Below are 16953 nucleotides of genomic sequence, written 5' to 3'. Positions count from 1 at the left end.
AGCCCGAAATCAAGATTGGGATTGTTTATTTTCTAGATAAAATGCTCACAAAAAAAGCAACCTCTGGGTGGGGGGGTGGTGAGGAGTTTGTCTAAACTATTGCTCAACCAGATCTACTATTTCTCTGAGCTATCATTTAGTGAAACAGGTTTGATGCATGCCAAAATATGAAAAAAGAAAACCAGCATAAAACAATTATGGGCAGCATGAAACTATTTCCGAGGCTAACGGGCATAGACTTTTATAAAACATGACTTGATTAAGGGACTTTGGGCCACATGTACAAAAGGTTTTAGTGGTCGTAAACTGAGAATCGAGCCATTTGCGACCGCTAAATAGCCTTTTGGCATTAACTAACCCCATTTTATGAGTCCGTTAACCCATTACCGAATCGCAAAATAGGGTTTGCGAGTCAGTATTCAGAAGGGGCATTTTAAGGGTGGCCCTTCCTAATAGCAAGTTGCAGGTTGAATGTTTTTCGACTGAAATTAGGTTGCAATACAATCACATTTTACCTCCTACTTCAAGTAGGGGGTAAGCCAGTCGCAAACAGGAAGGGGACCCGGGGACCCCTTTTCCTTTGTGAAATGTTGCAAAAAACGTTTTTTAAAAGCAGGCAGTGATCCCATGGACCACCATATATATATATATATATATATATATCTATATATATCTATCCAACACCAGTCCACCAGCCGTTGCACCTCAGCGTCACGGGTGCTGCTCAGCGCTTGGAGGACGCGCAAATCAATTCCAAAACCCAGGTTTCTCACTTCCTAGGAACCTTTTACAATAGAGCGCACTCCAAGCCATCAGCGTTAAGTAAGCAATTTTCCATTTATTTTCGTCTCCACTGCTTACAAGTAGACAAACGCGTTTCAGCGTAACCGCCTTCGTCAGTGTCTATTCAATAGTTGCATAATGAGTTTTTTTAAATAAAGTTTTCATGCAATTCATGGAAATGGAAAATAACGTTTTTAAATAAACATAGAAGAAGGTACAGTGATGCAGACACCGGTAACATTACTGCAGCGGCCATCTTTGAACGATCAATACATTACATTCATGTATGAGTTCATAACTTGGATCTACATATATATATCACTTATTTGCATTTCATGTGATTACTATTCATCAATTATGAATTTCTATTCTAGCCCTCCATTGCCACTAGAACAATTAAAATAATATTTTGACTTTTCGGCCGCATTTTATGAAAATTACGCCCTGTATGGGCTTACCTTCCAAGGAGTCTGCATTATTACATTAAATGGACAATACAAATCTATTATATATGTAGATCCAAGTTATGAACTCATACATGAATGTAATGTATTGATCGTTCAAAGATGGCCGCTGCAGTAATGTTACCGGTGTCTGCATCAATGTACCTTCTATGTTTATTTAAAAACGTTATTTTCCATTTCCATGAATTGCATGAAAACTTTATTTAAAAAAACTCATTATGCAACTATTGAATAGACACTGACTAAGGCGGTTACGCTGAAACGCGTTTGTCTACTTGTAAGCAGTGGAGACGAAAATAAATGGAAAATTGCTTACTTAACGCTGATGGCTTTGAGTGCGCTCTATTGTAAAAGGTTCCTAGGAAGTGAGAAACCTGGGTTTTGGAATATATATATATATATATATATATATATATATATTACCTACTGGCGGTCGCCAGTAGGTAGTTATAGTTAGGACCACGTTTCCATAGGAAAACCTCAACATTCTATTTTGAATTACTTTGGCGCCGGTCGACGAATCCTCGCGAATTTCTCAAAATAGGTGGGGCGCTACGCTCCGCTCCTACCCTGAAAGTCTCGGGGGGATCCGTCAAGCGGGGGCTGAGATAAAAGGGGGGTCCCAAAACGCGTTTTTCCCATGCATTTTTCCATAGGACCTTTAGGACGAGCTACAGCCCGAACGGCTGAACAGAATTACTAGAAATTTGGCAGAGAGGTAGTCATAAGGTCAAGGGAGTGCCTTTTGCAGGTCTGGTGTAAATCTGTTCAGTATTTCCGGAGAAAATAGCATTTAAAAGCATATATATATATATATGCGCGCAGGGTGCGCGCACCGTGCGAGCACCCTAACGTGCGCGAGCGTAATTCTGATTGGTGGTTACATGTTAGTCAACGTTCGAATCGGTCGAAATCAGGAAGTGTCGGCCGCCATTTTGTTTGTTTTCAGTGCGAGAGTGAAAAAGGAAGGTGGCGAACGTGAAAAGGGGGCAGGGTAGAGAGTTCCTGACCCCCTAGCCTTTGTCAGGGGGTCCCTGAAGGACCCCGAAGGCAAAAAAAAAAATTTTTTTTAAAAAAAAATCTCGGGGGTGCGCGCACCCTGAAAAACACAAAAAAAATTTTTTTTTTACAAAAAAAAAAAAATAATTCGCAGGGTGAAAACCAAAAAAAAAAATAATAATAATTTTTAATACGTAATTTATTGTAAAATAAATATACAAAAAATAATACATAAATAAATTAGCATTTAAAAAACCGTACAAATTCACTGAAAAAACCATAGGTTTCACACACGTTATAGTTAGGAATTAGCATTTAAAAAACCTTGCTAATTCACTGAAAAAACCATAGGTTTCACACATGTTATAGTTAGCTGGACATTTTACTGATAAAAAAACCAATGAAATTCCCCCGTTATAGTTACTGTAGGCAACTATAACTCACGCGACCGTAATCCTCTGCTGATGACATATGTGTCTTTATGAAAAAAAAATATTTGTAATATATGTATAGCTAAAATTTAATGGAAGAAGACATGGGCAAATAAGTGTCTAAATACAGTATTAGCATCAGCAGAGGATTGCGGTCGCGTGAGTTATAGTTGCCTACAGTAACTATAACGGGGGAATTTCATTGGTTTTTTATCAGTAAAATGTCCAGCTAACTATAACATGTGTGAAACCTATGGTTTTTTCAGTGAATATATATATATATATATATATATATATAAAGAAAATTTACACTGACAATGTTTCGTTTTTCTTTTTTAAACTCATCCTGTTTTCCTTTATAGAAAATGGGCTGCATTTAAAAAAAAAAAAAAGAAAATGTTGCTTTATTTAAAACCAAAGAGCCCTTGTGGTCTGCTGTCCCCAGGAGGCCACCATCCCCGTTTTTAGCGATCCCCAAGGGGTTGCAAATTTCGACTTGCCACATAAATATTGATGAGGTTGTTCCGTTTGCGGCCCACTGGGAATCAAGAAATGTGTCTGAGAGACATTAGTACAACGCTGTTTGCGACTTCCTGATTACGAATTGCACAGGTTCGCAATTAGGGAGTCTTAAACAGATTACTTTGTACACGTGGCCCCATATGCTTAATACATTCTACTTATGTTAAAAAAAAAAAAAGAATTCTTTTTTTGTGCTGTGGAGTAAGGCGACAATTTATGGCAGCATTATATATTGTATAGGGACTTTAATTCCAGCAAGGCTCTGATTTATCAACATTTCCAACAAATCTACACATAGGAGCTAGAAGTAGGTTGGCAGTTTTAGTTCTAGGGTTAGAATTGCCTACGAGTCTGTGTACACACACTAACTTGCATGCTGAAGGGTATTCACCCACTCAGTTCCAGTCTCTTCCCACACCTAGAAAAGGTTTGAGGTTTACTCCTGATAAGGGCAAGAGAAGACTCTTTTTTTTTTTTTTTTTTTTTCTGGTGGGGGGAGGGGCAGTGGCGTTAAAGGTGTATTTGTACTCGTTTAATAGAATTTTTTTTTTTTACCATGAGCAAATTTAACACGTGTATTTGTAACTTGCATGTTCACCTTAGGGTCTGTTGACCCTAAATTAACAGATGTTTATTGTTACCGAGCTCAATGGTGCTCATTTAATCAACCTTCGATAAATAAGTGGGTAAGTGGATGCACCGGGATCTGAACCCCTGACAATGTTTTTTGATCATGCAAAAATCGAATTAAAAAAAGGTTTGCTAGGAGTGCTTGTTCTAGACGTAATTTCGTAAAACGTTGTGCAGTCCAATTTATGCACCACTGCAAGGGCATACAGCTTTTGGTGCACTTTTTCACCTTTTAAGATTTGGGTGTCTAACATATTTTCATAATGTCTGTAATGGGTTTACACTGATTATCTCGTGTGTGTATATGTGTATATATATATGCATCAAATATTTAACTAAAAGATGCAACAGTTTAGCCAAACACTTTTAACGTTTTTTTGTTGTTGTTTTTTTGGTGAAAGCAAAACATGACCAACCTAGTGTTCAGGTTTCTGCATATAATCTAAGCAATATAGGTAGCGTTACATTTTGCACATATGTACAGGTTTTTGTACTGGGACCACTGTAGTAATTAGAACTAAATTCTCTGTTTACTGCATTTTCTCCTAAGACTGGCCCAAATTGTAAATGCTTCGCCTTGATGAATCGTATATACAAGTTTGAATCGTTACATGCATAAATACCAATTTTGCTTTACTTGCAGCAAATCCTTCCACACATCCATACTGTAAACTGACAAAAGGTTTGTGTTTCAGGGGGTTGGGCCTACTTGTCCGTTGGACAAAGTAAACCTGATCAATTCAATTGTTGCCTTGACCCACAAACAATATGTCCAGCACGTCGAGCAATAGGAACTCCACATCCCTGGGCTCAACTGTTAAAGAAAGTCACAGAAGTGCACTTGCAGTTTTGTCTCTGTATTGGTGCAGGTTTACGACTTTCAGGAATTCATAAGTTTACAGAAGGAGATCTGGAAACTGTACTTGTAAACTTTTGTGAATTTTAATTATCTCTGAGCTGAGCATATTTACTTTTCCTACACCATGTTTTTCCCACCCTCGAATAGTATTCTCATTCCCTTTTCAGCATTACATTTCCAAACGTTTCCATTTAATGTATCTCACCTCTCTGTTGGGGCATAGGATTATTAGTTGCCCACTAATGTAGGTGATTCTCCTCGTGTTGGAGTTCATTTTAGCATACCGGTGGTGGCCTGTACCCAGCCAGACTGCCGAAAACCATGGAATGTCATGTATTTGGCGGGATTGGGGGGTTAACACAGCCCTAAGTAGGTTGCCTCCTGCTAACAAAACATGTACACTGAGCTTTGCATAGTAGTGATCATGCTTCTTTTCTTCTAAGGAGCCTGTGTTAACTCAAAACGTAGCCCAGACCTCTTCATTCTTTTCAACTTGGGAAGCAGCAGTAAGTAATCAAAAGGGCAACTAATACTTTATCAAGGATTAAAACAACTAAGACCTTAATAGATTTAAAATGAAAGAAAACAAACGAGGCTGTTTGGTATTTGCTACCCATACATTACAAGGAAACCAAGTGGGTGGCTGAAAAGCAGTTAGTCACCGTTAAGAGGTCTACTGCTTGTGTTGAATGTGTTCGCGACACGCGAGTTGCCTCTTGCTGGGTGAAGGACTGCAGACTGAAGTTTAATTTAAATTTATCACGTGTCTATTTGTAAGATAAGAATTCTGGTATTTATTTATTCTGCAGAAAAATAAAATGAGTAGTCTTGGGAAGTTGGATTCTTTAGTCTTCAAATAACGACTTAAGAACAAATTTTACCACAAAATGAAGGATTACATTCAGTTCTGTTATTGGCAAATGTCTCTTATTTTTGTAAAAATAAAAGTTCTGAAAATAGTTTCATGGAATGTAAATGGCTTGAATAATGTGATAGAGAACAAATACACTATTCCTTCTGACAACCACAAGGACAGATGGAACTCTGTTACTAGAGGCCCACTTATTAGCTGAAAAGCAGTTAAGTTGACAAGAGCTTATTTGGGTTTGGAAGCACACTGTTGTCTCGTGTAAATCTTGCTGAGCCAGCATTCTGTCTAAACCAATCTAAATTAAACCATTAAGCAAACCTAGCAGAATTCCAGAGGAAGCTCAATTCGGTTTAAATGGATACTGAGGGGTTTCCAAACGTTTTTCTTAATGTGTACTTGCCATGTTTAAAACTAACAATGTCACTGTATGGAAGTGAAGATGCACTAGCTATACTTGGGGATGAAAACCTGATTAGTTGAGACGACCCCAGACCTTTACTATCACTTGAGATGTCATAGCTACGAAAGGGAAGTAACATAAGAAAAGGGGGGGTGGCAATGGTTGGAGGGAGAGATGTAGATTGTTCCCTGTGAAGATTATGATTTTTAGAAATGCTTCTGTCCACCTGGCGCATCCTTCTCTAGTCAGGAGACCAGTGAGATCATGAGTGGATTGCAATTTGTTTTAGTCTTTCATATGTACCACTAATCTTTATTGTTCTTTCTTCTATTTCAGGTGAACCTTGTGTAAGTCTGGGATTTCTTATGTTGAATTAGTGAAGAACTAGATCTGTATTCACCTGTACACAGAACTGGAGGAAGTGTACTTCTTCTGACTTTGGTAAGTATCTGTTGAACTAGGCATTTTTTGACCTCCATATACTACTCCGCCCTCAGACTGAAATGTGGTTGCGTTCGAAATAGCCTCAGAGCCCTCATATGGTTGTGAGATACCCTTGAGAAATACCACTTCCAGTTGAGGAGGAATCGCTTGTTGCCATCTGCTTTTATCAGTTGTATCCAATTGTTATGTCTGTACACAGAACTGACATTGTCTGTTGATGTGACTATTGTGTGCTTTTTAGTGGTGGTGTGCTATCCATGTGAGGGCCAGTATTTTTGAGATTTAGTAATATTTAAAAAGTAAACGAAAGCCAAAGGAAGATATTCAGTATTGCGAAGTCTCAGCCACAGTCCTGACCATATTTGCACGCCCGATGACCGAACAACAATGTCCAATAGATTAATGGTTTCCTAACACTCCTCTGATAATCCTGGAACAATCAGGATCCTAAAAATTCCCTTTACTGGAGGACAGTAGCCTTGCAATAAAGTGTTGATGCACTTTAGTAAGTAATGCTGTCTTTCATTAAAATATCATACTGAAGATGTCTATGGGTACCGAAATAAAATAAATGTACACCTTGGTTTTGCTTTGAAGCCGGCATCAGAACATATAGCTTCCAGATGTTTGCCTTGGTAGCTTTCTGTGGTAGGAGTATCCAGTTCTGCTACTTCCTTGGTGATGACCTGAAGAGGCATAAGATAACCATTTAGGTATTTTGGGCTTGAGACCCAGAATTCCAGGACAAATTACTAGTAGGGTTCTCTGTACCTGTTTGCACCACAGCACACCTTTAACTGGGTGTGCCTGGTGCAGATCGAACAGTGTACCCTAACAGCATACACTATCCCCTGAAGGAAGCACATTTGTGAAACGTGGACTGGCTTTTTGAAGCGGTCTTGTCTGCCTCTCACTGAGCAGGCAACTAACCTGCCTGTATTTGAAATGATGACCGATTCCTCTGCAGACTGGTACTTTAGAGGGTGCCTCCTGCAGATGGGTGCTGTGAGAGAGATCCCTGACACCTTACCACTTCTAATTCTCTTCCCCCACCCCCTCATTCACGGAGACACACTGATTGAGATCTGCCTTTGTGTGGCACATAGTGTGCCTCCCAGCAGCTCCTTTACTGCTCTCCCGTTTCTGTGATCTGGTTTGGACATGGACAAAAAAAATTCCTCACTTGCATGGTCTTTCATTATGATTGTGTTGGTGCCAAATGTGCGCTGTCTTGATCTGTATTATGGAAGGGACTGCCCAAGCATCCACAGCCCCTTTTATAGAACACCGAAGTACACTGGATATGCAAGAAGTAGGTGCAAATACCCATTGCGCTCTTGTGACACCACTTTAAAATGGCCCACGAAATGTATTTAGTAGGGAATCTCTGCACTGTGTAAAGGAAAGGAGGAATGGAGAAACCTCTAGTCAGTAGATGTCAACAAATGTATGGTGTGCTGGTGTGTTGTTTTTATACAATGGTTACTAAATGTTTGTGTGTATGCACCCCATTAGTGAAACAGAAATGAAGAATTGCACACTGTCAACCCACTGAAGAGGATGGTTATGTACCTGGGCTTTAAAGAAAATATGTAGAAAAACAAGGAAGAGCGAGAAGCTAAATTTGGACATCTTTCAGCCTCCCTTAAACGTTGTAATCTGTACACAAAAGAGGGAAATCCTTACAACTGATGAACTCCTAACGTGTGAGTGTGTGGGCTCAATGCGGTTTGTAAGCAGAGCTCTTACTAAAACCTAAGTGCAAGTTAAAAAAGCCTTCAGGATCTTAATTCTAGTTTATTAATAAGATCCTGTAGCTGGTATATAAACAGTGTGATGTTCTATGGGTGTAATGACCCCTAACATCTATACCTCAGTAAGGTCGATATGTATCAGCCTGTTACTAGTGTCACTCGGGGTCAGCAGTCTTTCTTCAGGACTGACTAAATCTATACATTTTCTACAGATTGTGTTAAATACCAACTCCTAGTTCTGGTTTACCTTTTACACTAAACGTGATGCATGCTGTCATGCAGACCATATAGGACCTTTTCCCTCTAGTGGTCTCCGAAATAGAAAACCTAAAAGCATTTTTGTTAAGGGGTGAATTGCACCCCTCATCATGTAATTGTCTCATGCTTGTGCACACTAAGATTATTGTGCGCCAAACTGGACATGCAGACACGCGAGTTTTCTCCCAGATGACAGACAAGATATATAATATACTCACATATATGGGATTGTGGATGTGTTGATAGAAAAAGTAGGCAGAGGCACAGACAGTTTGTTACTTTGGGAAGCATATGTTGAGGAGATTAAACACCCTAACAGGACCAAATAGAAGTTACTTTTACCTTCGGTTGCCCCCATGATCTCAAGCAAGCAGTGGCTGCGTTTGTGCGTCTGCACTCTGGTGTCAGTGGGCTTAATTTTTCATCCTTGTCAATAAAGGCGCTTCCTGCAAGGATATTCTAACTGGGCCATTGGGCAAGGGGAAAATTGATGGGTCACAATGTGCATCTGTGTACCTGCTGCTGTTGTGCGTGTGGGTGCTCTAAAAGGCTATCTTTCACTAAAGACTTTGGGAGCTAAGCTGACCAATTTAGTTTATCCATTTACATTATCCATTAGGTCATGTTTAAATTACTTTCCAGTGATATTTTGGTGTCACAAATACTTGGAGTCTTCAAGATTCTGTGGTTCGTTGAGCTCTACAGTTATGTAGTTCTGCTGATTTTGAGAGGATTGGGAGAGTGCTGGGAAGAGAAAGGTGGATAGAATAACTGACGCTTAACGGAACCTCCCAAGTTCAACCACTCTCCATAGGGTAGAGACCATTTTGGGACAGGAATGTCCCTTGCATGCTAACTTAATGTGCATCCCTACCTGAACTATCCAACTGCAAGTGAATGACATCCTGATGTTCTGTTGCCCAGCACCCACAAAATCCTCTGTATGCGCAGAGGCCTAGGCTTAAAATTGATCCTGAACCCCAGAGCCTGTTGTGAGTCTTAAGTGGGGAGTGCCAAAAGTGTACCCCATGAGAGATGGGACTACCGTCTGTATAGCTGGGCAATGGGTAATGAGCCGTTGTGGCAGCATATAGTTTTTGAGTTTTTAGTACAAGGACAAGCATCATATTCAGTTCAGAACAAGAAAATAAAGACCTATTAGCTCACTCGAGTGTCACACCCTAACAATCCTACATGTATGTTGAGAGCATGTTGCTTGCACAGTGTCTTCAAGCAGGCTTCCATGTTGGTTGTGAGTGCATGTTTGCTTGAGCTAGTGGGATCGCTCTGAAACTGCACAAGATGGAGGGTTTGATATAGGCTAAGTTACATACTTGTTTTAGGCTATCTTTGGTCCCAGGATGCTTGTTTCCAGTCCAGGGAAGACATGGCTTGGCATTTTGTGCTAGACTGTTCCCTTGAGGCACAGGGTCAAGACTGATTTGCATATAGCTGTGCCTGAACTGGGGTGGCGCAGTGAGCTAAAGCACAATGATAGAGTCCACACAGATCTGTGACTGGGGGTGAGTGTCTGAAAAGTTTCAGCGCTCCGTCCATCATCTCCTTGTGTTTGCTCTGTGTGTTCCTCCCTGTAACCTAATTGTGGTGACGAGGATGATCCTTTGCCACCACTTACAAAAATCCATGCTGTAATCATGCATTCCCTCCTCCAAAAAGCATTGTCTTTGTGTCTACAAGTTATTGAAGGCAGCAAGACGCTGTTCAAACAATTGGAACAGTTCTGTCTTGAGGTGAGCAGTGTGAGAGAATCCACGAGTGGCAACTTTAATCTGGTGAGCTATTTGCGCGCTGTTCGCTTGCAATATAGGTCAGCAGCGTGCTTGACTAATAAGGCAATATCTCTTAAAGCGCGTAACCCCATCCAATGGCCATCTTTGAAGGTTGGGAAGTATGTTAATGGCCCAACTTTCTTTCACTACCACACAATTTTCACCCATCTATACGCTTTAGGATATCCCATTTTGCATGCTCTACCTCTTTGAAAAGTACGCTTTTACTGTGTGTGGCAGTGATCTTTGGACTTTCGAACAATTTGCATGCCACAGCTTTGCTCTGAATTACAGCATCCCCCTAGTATACACACACCAAATGATATTTTGTGAAACAAATAGATTTCTTTTCAAACTATTACAGCCTTTCAACATGGATCGGCAGACCTGTTAATTTTTCTTCATTTTAAATGTTCCCAGGGACAACCTAAACACGTCTGATGTTTTAGTCGGAAACAAACTAAGTTAATCTAGTGTTGCATGATGCTGGCATTATCATGAAGACCCAGCGCCATCTACATTAACAAAACAGTGCAGGTTAAAGACCCCTTTCAAAAGGCTTAATCATTGGACTGATTTCCCCCCCGCCCCCCCCCCCCCCTTGAGTACCCCAACTTTAACCACACAAGGACAAGAAAGGAGTCCATAATTAATCTCTTTTTCATCCGACCCAAATATCTAACTTTGCAATAAATGTCATTGATTGTTTCCAGCTACCCTCCGTTGGGGAGGCTGAAGAGACCCATAATTTACATAGCTCTCTGCGGACCAACAGCACAGCATAAAATACCAACTTTGCAATATCTTTCGTAATTATACCTTGCAGATCAAGCTTTCCAAATATGATCAGCCCAACGCTTACCTTGATCTGCAGACTTAAAACACTCGACAGGCAGTTACTCACGGCCTCCCAGAAAGACTGTATCTTTGGGCAATGCAGGAACATATGTAGGTCATCTTCGTTTGGACTGCCACACTTAGGACGTGCCACCACTCCACCTGAGCCAAATTTAGACCTCCTCCGTGGAGTCCAATATGCCCTGTGCAATGTAAAAAAATGATTCCTCCTCAGATATGCGGGTTTAACTGTTTTATAAAGCATAGACATTGATACTTGCCATTGATCTTCCATCGCAGTCTCTTGCAAGCATCTTCCCCACAGATCTTTTGGTAGAGTGAAAGCACCATCCTCTGTCTCCAGCATCAGCAAGTACCATAGTGCGATTTCTTTTTTAAACATGACACTGGACACAAGTTTTTTTTCCCTCTAATTCATTCGGTCCTCCTATCATTTCCCCTGACGCCAGGTACCAACTTTGAATCTGGAGGTACTTAAATCTTGAAAACCTCGGGCCCTGTTCCTGTTCGCACCAACTCCACGAAATTAACTGGCCCTCTGGAAATAACTGCTTCCACATCAAAATGCCTGCCTCCTTTTAAGGGTCTTGCCAATAAATCTCTAGTCCAAGACTGAGATCCTGGAGCATCCCAAATCGGAGCCAACTGACTAAAAAACAGAATTTTTAAGGACTTTCTGATTCTATACCAAGTTTCCGCCATGCCCGCTAACACTTTTAATCTAACTTTCTATAAATATGTTGGATCGGCATACTTGAACATAAAACCGCTTTCAGCTCCTTTTACTTTCCTGAACATCTCCTTAAACATCTTACCTTTCTCTGTATTCGTAGGGGTACCTAATGACATCCTTCCCTTTTTCAAAAGAAATGACCACGCGTAAAATAACCAATCTGGAAGAGCTAAACCCCCCTTCACTAACCTCCTTCTAAGCTTTTTCCAGGCTAGACAGGGACCTTTTGACGCCCAGATAAAAGAGCTAATTTCCCCTTGCAGTTTTATCAACCATTCTTTCTTAAAGGTTAAAGGGATTGTTTCAAACAGAAAAGTTTGCTTCGGAAGAACCCCCATCTTCACCAAATTTACTCGCCCAAATAGTTTAAGTGGGAGTTGCATCCAACCTCGTAGACTAACACTAATTTCCTTTTTAACCCTATCAAAATTTGCCTCAGTGAGTTCTGCGATGTTCTGGGTTATCCTGACTCCTAAATATCTCATTTCTTTTTTGCATACGATGCCCACTGTCTCGATATTCCATGCCATGACTTCAGTTTTCTGCCTATTAATACCATACCCCGAAATGTTGCCAAACCCGTTTGTTATTTTCAGAAGACAACTCATGGTTTGTTGTAAATTAGTTGTATATATTACAATATCATCAGCATAGAGCCAGATTTTCCTACTCCAATCAAAGAATTTAAAAGGCAGTATACCCTCACAGCTCCTTTTTTTCCTCGCCAGTGACTCAATATAAAGATCAAACAAAAGTGGAGACATGGCCTACCCTTGCCTTGTACCCCTCATAATCTGCACCTGCTGTGTCAGTACCCCGTTAACCAGTACTCTAGCTACCGGAGTAGTGTATATATACCTTTTAACATTCTGCAAAATGTTTCCCCCAGATTAAGATATTTGAGCAAGGTCTACAGATATACCCAGTTAACACAATCAAATTCTTTGGCAGCATTTAATGCTATTACTGCCAGCGGAAGATCGAAAGCCGTAGCCATGTCTATGCAACCAATAAGAGAACTCCAGCTCTTTCAATGCTCTTCCTCTAATAAAACCCTTCTGGTCTTCATGAACCATATTCAACATAATCCCATTTAACCTCCCTACTATGACCTTTGTGAACAGCTTGTAATCGGCATTTAAAAGAGAAATAGGTCTGTACGAGTCAGCATTTTTGAATGACTTTCCAGGCTTAGGAATCAAAGCTATATTAGCCTCTTTCCAAGAGTCCGGCATAGCAGAGCCTGAAAGGAATATGGCATTAAAGAGCTGCCTCATAGCAGGTATTATGGCACTGGCCAAAGTTCTATAAACCTCCACCGGAAGACCATCTGGCCCTGGAGCATTTCCCCTTATGCCCCCTTTAATAACCTCCTCGAACTCTTCAACAGAGATTTCCCTGTTCAACACCTCCATCACCTCCTCTGATAATGGCTCCATATGTTCCAACCAAATCATCACATCCTCCTCTGTAACTATCAGATCTTCCTTGTATACCCTCCCAAAATGTCTATAGAACGCTGAAGCAGTTTCTTTACCATCACATCTGATTTCTTTAATCAAACTTCTGACCTGATCACTCTTTGCCTTCCAAGCTAGAAGCTTGCTACAGCCCTCACCATATTCAAAATGTGCTAGCTGGCTGGACTCCCATTTCTCCTTGACTCTATCTCTCAGAACTCCTGATAGATTCCCTTTTAAATTTAATATTTCATCCATCTCCTTTTCATGGCTCCCTGCAGTAAGCAAAACCGCTTCCAGCCTCCGAATCTGTTCTTCTAACTCCAACACCTTTCGATGATAGACTCTCCTTTACGCTGCTGCCACAGCACCTAGTCTGCCCCTTAAGTAGGCCTTATAGGCATCCCATACAATCCCAATCTTAGCTGAGCCTTGGTTCCTTTAAAATAATTCCTGGGATTCCGCTTTCAAAATTTGCATGGTCTCATCTTGAGACAAAATCATGCGATCCAGCCTCCATGTTGAACTAGTAATCCTCTCCCCCACCCTCATCCGAAAAAGGATAGCTGAATGATCTGATAGGTGAACCCCAATATGTTTAACCTCCAAAACAGAATCTTTCACTGCTCGTTCCACCAAAAAATAATCTATCCTTGACCTATGTTTTTATATTTTTTATTGTAATATGTGAAACCCATACGGGAGCCTACCTTACATCTCCATATATCGCAGAGACCCCACTGCACCATCAAGCCTCTCACCCAATCTGACATCTTTGGGTTTACCGCCGCTCTACTATTCAAATATCTATCTAATTTATGGTCAAACTGTATTAAAGTCCCCAGCCATAATATGACCAGAGAAACTCAAAAGCTCATTTGCTATTTCATCCAATGGACCTGTGTCATCCTGATTTGGACCATAATAACCCACTAGATTGAAGATCAGCCCAAGAACTCTTAACTTAACTATTAGCCACCTTCCTGTAATACTCGAAACATTGCCTTCTATCAAAATATTCGCTTAACTAGTACTGCAACCCCTTTGGTAACTGCTGTCTGCCTCGTGTAAGTTGCATGTACAACCCATCTCTGTGCCTTAGAGTTCGGTCGGGAAGGGGGGGAAAACATGGCGGCCAGCTAGCGGCGGATTGCGGGTGATCCCGGAGGCGTGCGGCGAAGTTGACGTGATTCGGAAGGCGAGCGGCAGAGAAAGTGGTGAAACCTGCCAGTGTATGCGGTATTAACTGAGCAGGTCTAATTTTGTGATTCAACGAGAACATACGGGCGTTTTGAGCGTTCCAGAGAGCCATTGGAGCTTCCACGGAGGTAGGGGGCTCTTGGAGCCGAGTGTGGATCAGCAAGGTAGCGAGGCAGCAAGGCTGGAGGCGGAGTCTGGGAACACGGCGGAGCAGCCGTGGACGAGAGCGGCACTGGAGTTGAGGAGGGGGCGTCGTGCTGCTGCCAGGGTCCTCTTTCGAGATAGCGGTCGAGGAGCCAGTGGGCTGAGTGGGGTCATGCTTGTAGGAGTGGACTGGAGCATTCATTGTGTGCTAAAAACGCTGAGGTACAGTTTGCTCCTGCCCAGGAGCAGGGGATTCATGGAAAGAGCCAGAGTGCTGATAAGGGTAAAAGAGCAGTAGTGAGGTCTGAGAGTGGATGTAGTGTTGGTGAGGTGGCCGGGCTACTTACTGGTTCTTCAAGGTATTCACTGAAGTGTGGCGAGAGGGTGTGCGACGGATTGCCTGGTGTTAGTGGATCTTTCGCCTAGGTCTGGGGAATAAAAGGCAATGGGCAAAGAAGGTGGAGGAGGAGGTGAAGCTGGTGAAGCCCAGGGGCAGATGGTGCAATAAGGGGAACAAGGTGCATACTAAGCTGGCAAGAGGGGGTTCTTTGCAGCGCAAGATTAAGGTGACACCGTCCTTTAGGACTTATTTTAAGGTGCTCCCGAAAACTTTAGTGTTCAGAAACAATCCCATGTCAGCAGCAGTGACGGACCCCACCTCCTGATTTTTCAGGAGGTGGGTGGAGCCCTGAGGGGATAACTAATCTGGAAGATTGATCTGCACATTTGAGCCCAAACCGATTTCATGTGCTGTCTGTAGAGATGGGGGAGGTAGTGGGAGCCACAAGGGATGAAGTTACTTTGAACGATCCAGAGAGTAGTTTTAATCTTCCAGCGGAGTCTATTTTGGAGGAAGGAGGGAAATCGCAAGTATCGAAGGAGGTACAAAGCGAGTCAGCGCCCGGTAAGGACTATAGATTGTCGATTGGGGCAAGAGGCTTTAGGAGATGAGGGAGCAGCCTCGGAGTCGAGATCCTTCTATAGGTACATTGTTCAAAACCTTTACCCTTGAGATGCGAGGGAGATTCGAGACTTCAGAGCTGAATTAGAAAGGCATCAGGTCTGCATGTGAGGTGTTAGAGAAAAAAATGGATGACCTGAGTGGAAGAACATTGGTGATAGAGGGCGAAGTTAGGGACCTAAAGGAGGAGATACAGACTAACAGGAAAGAGATCGAAGGACTCGGAGCTAGGGGGAGAGAGCACGAGGAAAGACTGGAAAGATTAGAAAACTTTCAAAGGAGGAACAATTTGAAGGTTTTAAAAGTTCCCAAGGGTAAAGAAGGAGAATATATTAAAAGCTTTGTGGTTCAGTGGCTGTAAAGTGAGCTTCAGCTGGATGAGACTGAGGAGGAAATTGCCAGAGATATCCAGAGGATACATAGAGACCCTTTTAGGTTAAATGCAAATAGATCTAAGCCTAGGAGAATTCTTGTTAATTTCCTCACTTATTCCTTGAAGGAGAAGATCCTAGCTAAAGCTCTGAAGAAGAAAGTGTTGGAGGTGGATGGAGTAAGAATTTAAGTAACCACTAATAGGCAGTGAGAACTGGGGAAAAGAATTGAGCAGCTAAGGAAGCTAGGTTCTTCGGTCCAGCTGAAGTTCCCGGCTCTACTCAAAGTGATGTTGAATAATAAGATGCACTCCTTTCGGTTTGTTGAGGAGGTTGACCGCTCTATTGAACAGCTCCAGGCTGGGAATCGTTATGTGTTATATTTTATAGATAATGATTTCCTGCTTTGTATAGGTTTCAATTTTATATGAGGGTGTGTATGTAAGTGCACCGCACGCTGAAGGGTAATTCACAGGGCTTTTGCCATGGGAAGTTGGTTAGGGTTTTCCAAGGGAGGGGGGTGGGGTGTGGGCTGCACAGGGATGGTGGTTTAGGGGGAAAAAATAAATGCCTCATTTGTCTGGTTTTCATCAATAGTTTGTGGGCAGAGAGGGGTTTTTAGGAGATGACAGGGAATGGAAGTAAGGAGTTAAAAAATTCTGTCGTGGAATGTAAACGGTCTTCGGGTGAAGAGTAGGAGAGAGAAAATAATGCAGTATCTGAAGGGCTCTCCTGCACAAATTATTATTCTACAGGAGACACACTTGACAGAGTATGAGAGCTGGGCACTCTTTAAGGCACTAAGAAAAGGATTCGAGCAGGTTTTTGATGCCCTTCTATGGGTAGGGATTTTGACAATGTTGATTAAGAAATTGTATTTGTAACCACTAGGAAAAAAAAATGTAAAGTGACTTAATCTCCTTAAATTCTATAGTTTCCTTCTAGAATGTGGAATCAAGAAGGGAAAGATAAGGTGGGTCCATTTCACCTCTGTCGCCACAATATCATAATGAATTGTACA

The 16953-nt window shown here is 41.7% G+C and overlaps 1 protein-coding gene across 1 annotated transcript in view; it reads left to right on the top strand.

The window, feature by feature from the left end:
* VAMP4 (vesicle associated membrane protein 4) overlaps nucleotides 1-16953 on the top strand; it is a 131816-nt gene that overhangs the window by 14282 nt on the left and 100581 nt on the right. Inside the window, exon 2 of the mRNA XM_085601442.1 lies at nucleotides 6296-6400. The gene's annotated coding sequence lies outside the window, so the exon portion shown is untranslated. The remainder of the gene's footprint in view (nucleotides 1-6295; nucleotides 6401-16953) is intronic.

This window comes from Triturus cristatus, chromosome 4_2 (assembly GCF_964204655.1).
Source record: "Triturus cristatus chromosome 4_2, aTriCri1.1, whole genome shotgun sequence".
In the NCBI taxonomy this organism is placed as follows: Eukaryota; Metazoa; Chordata; class Amphibia; order Caudata; family Salamandridae; genus Triturus; species Triturus cristatus.
Note: the sequence above shows the minus strand (reverse complement) of the source record. Positions and strands in the feature narration are given on the sequence as shown.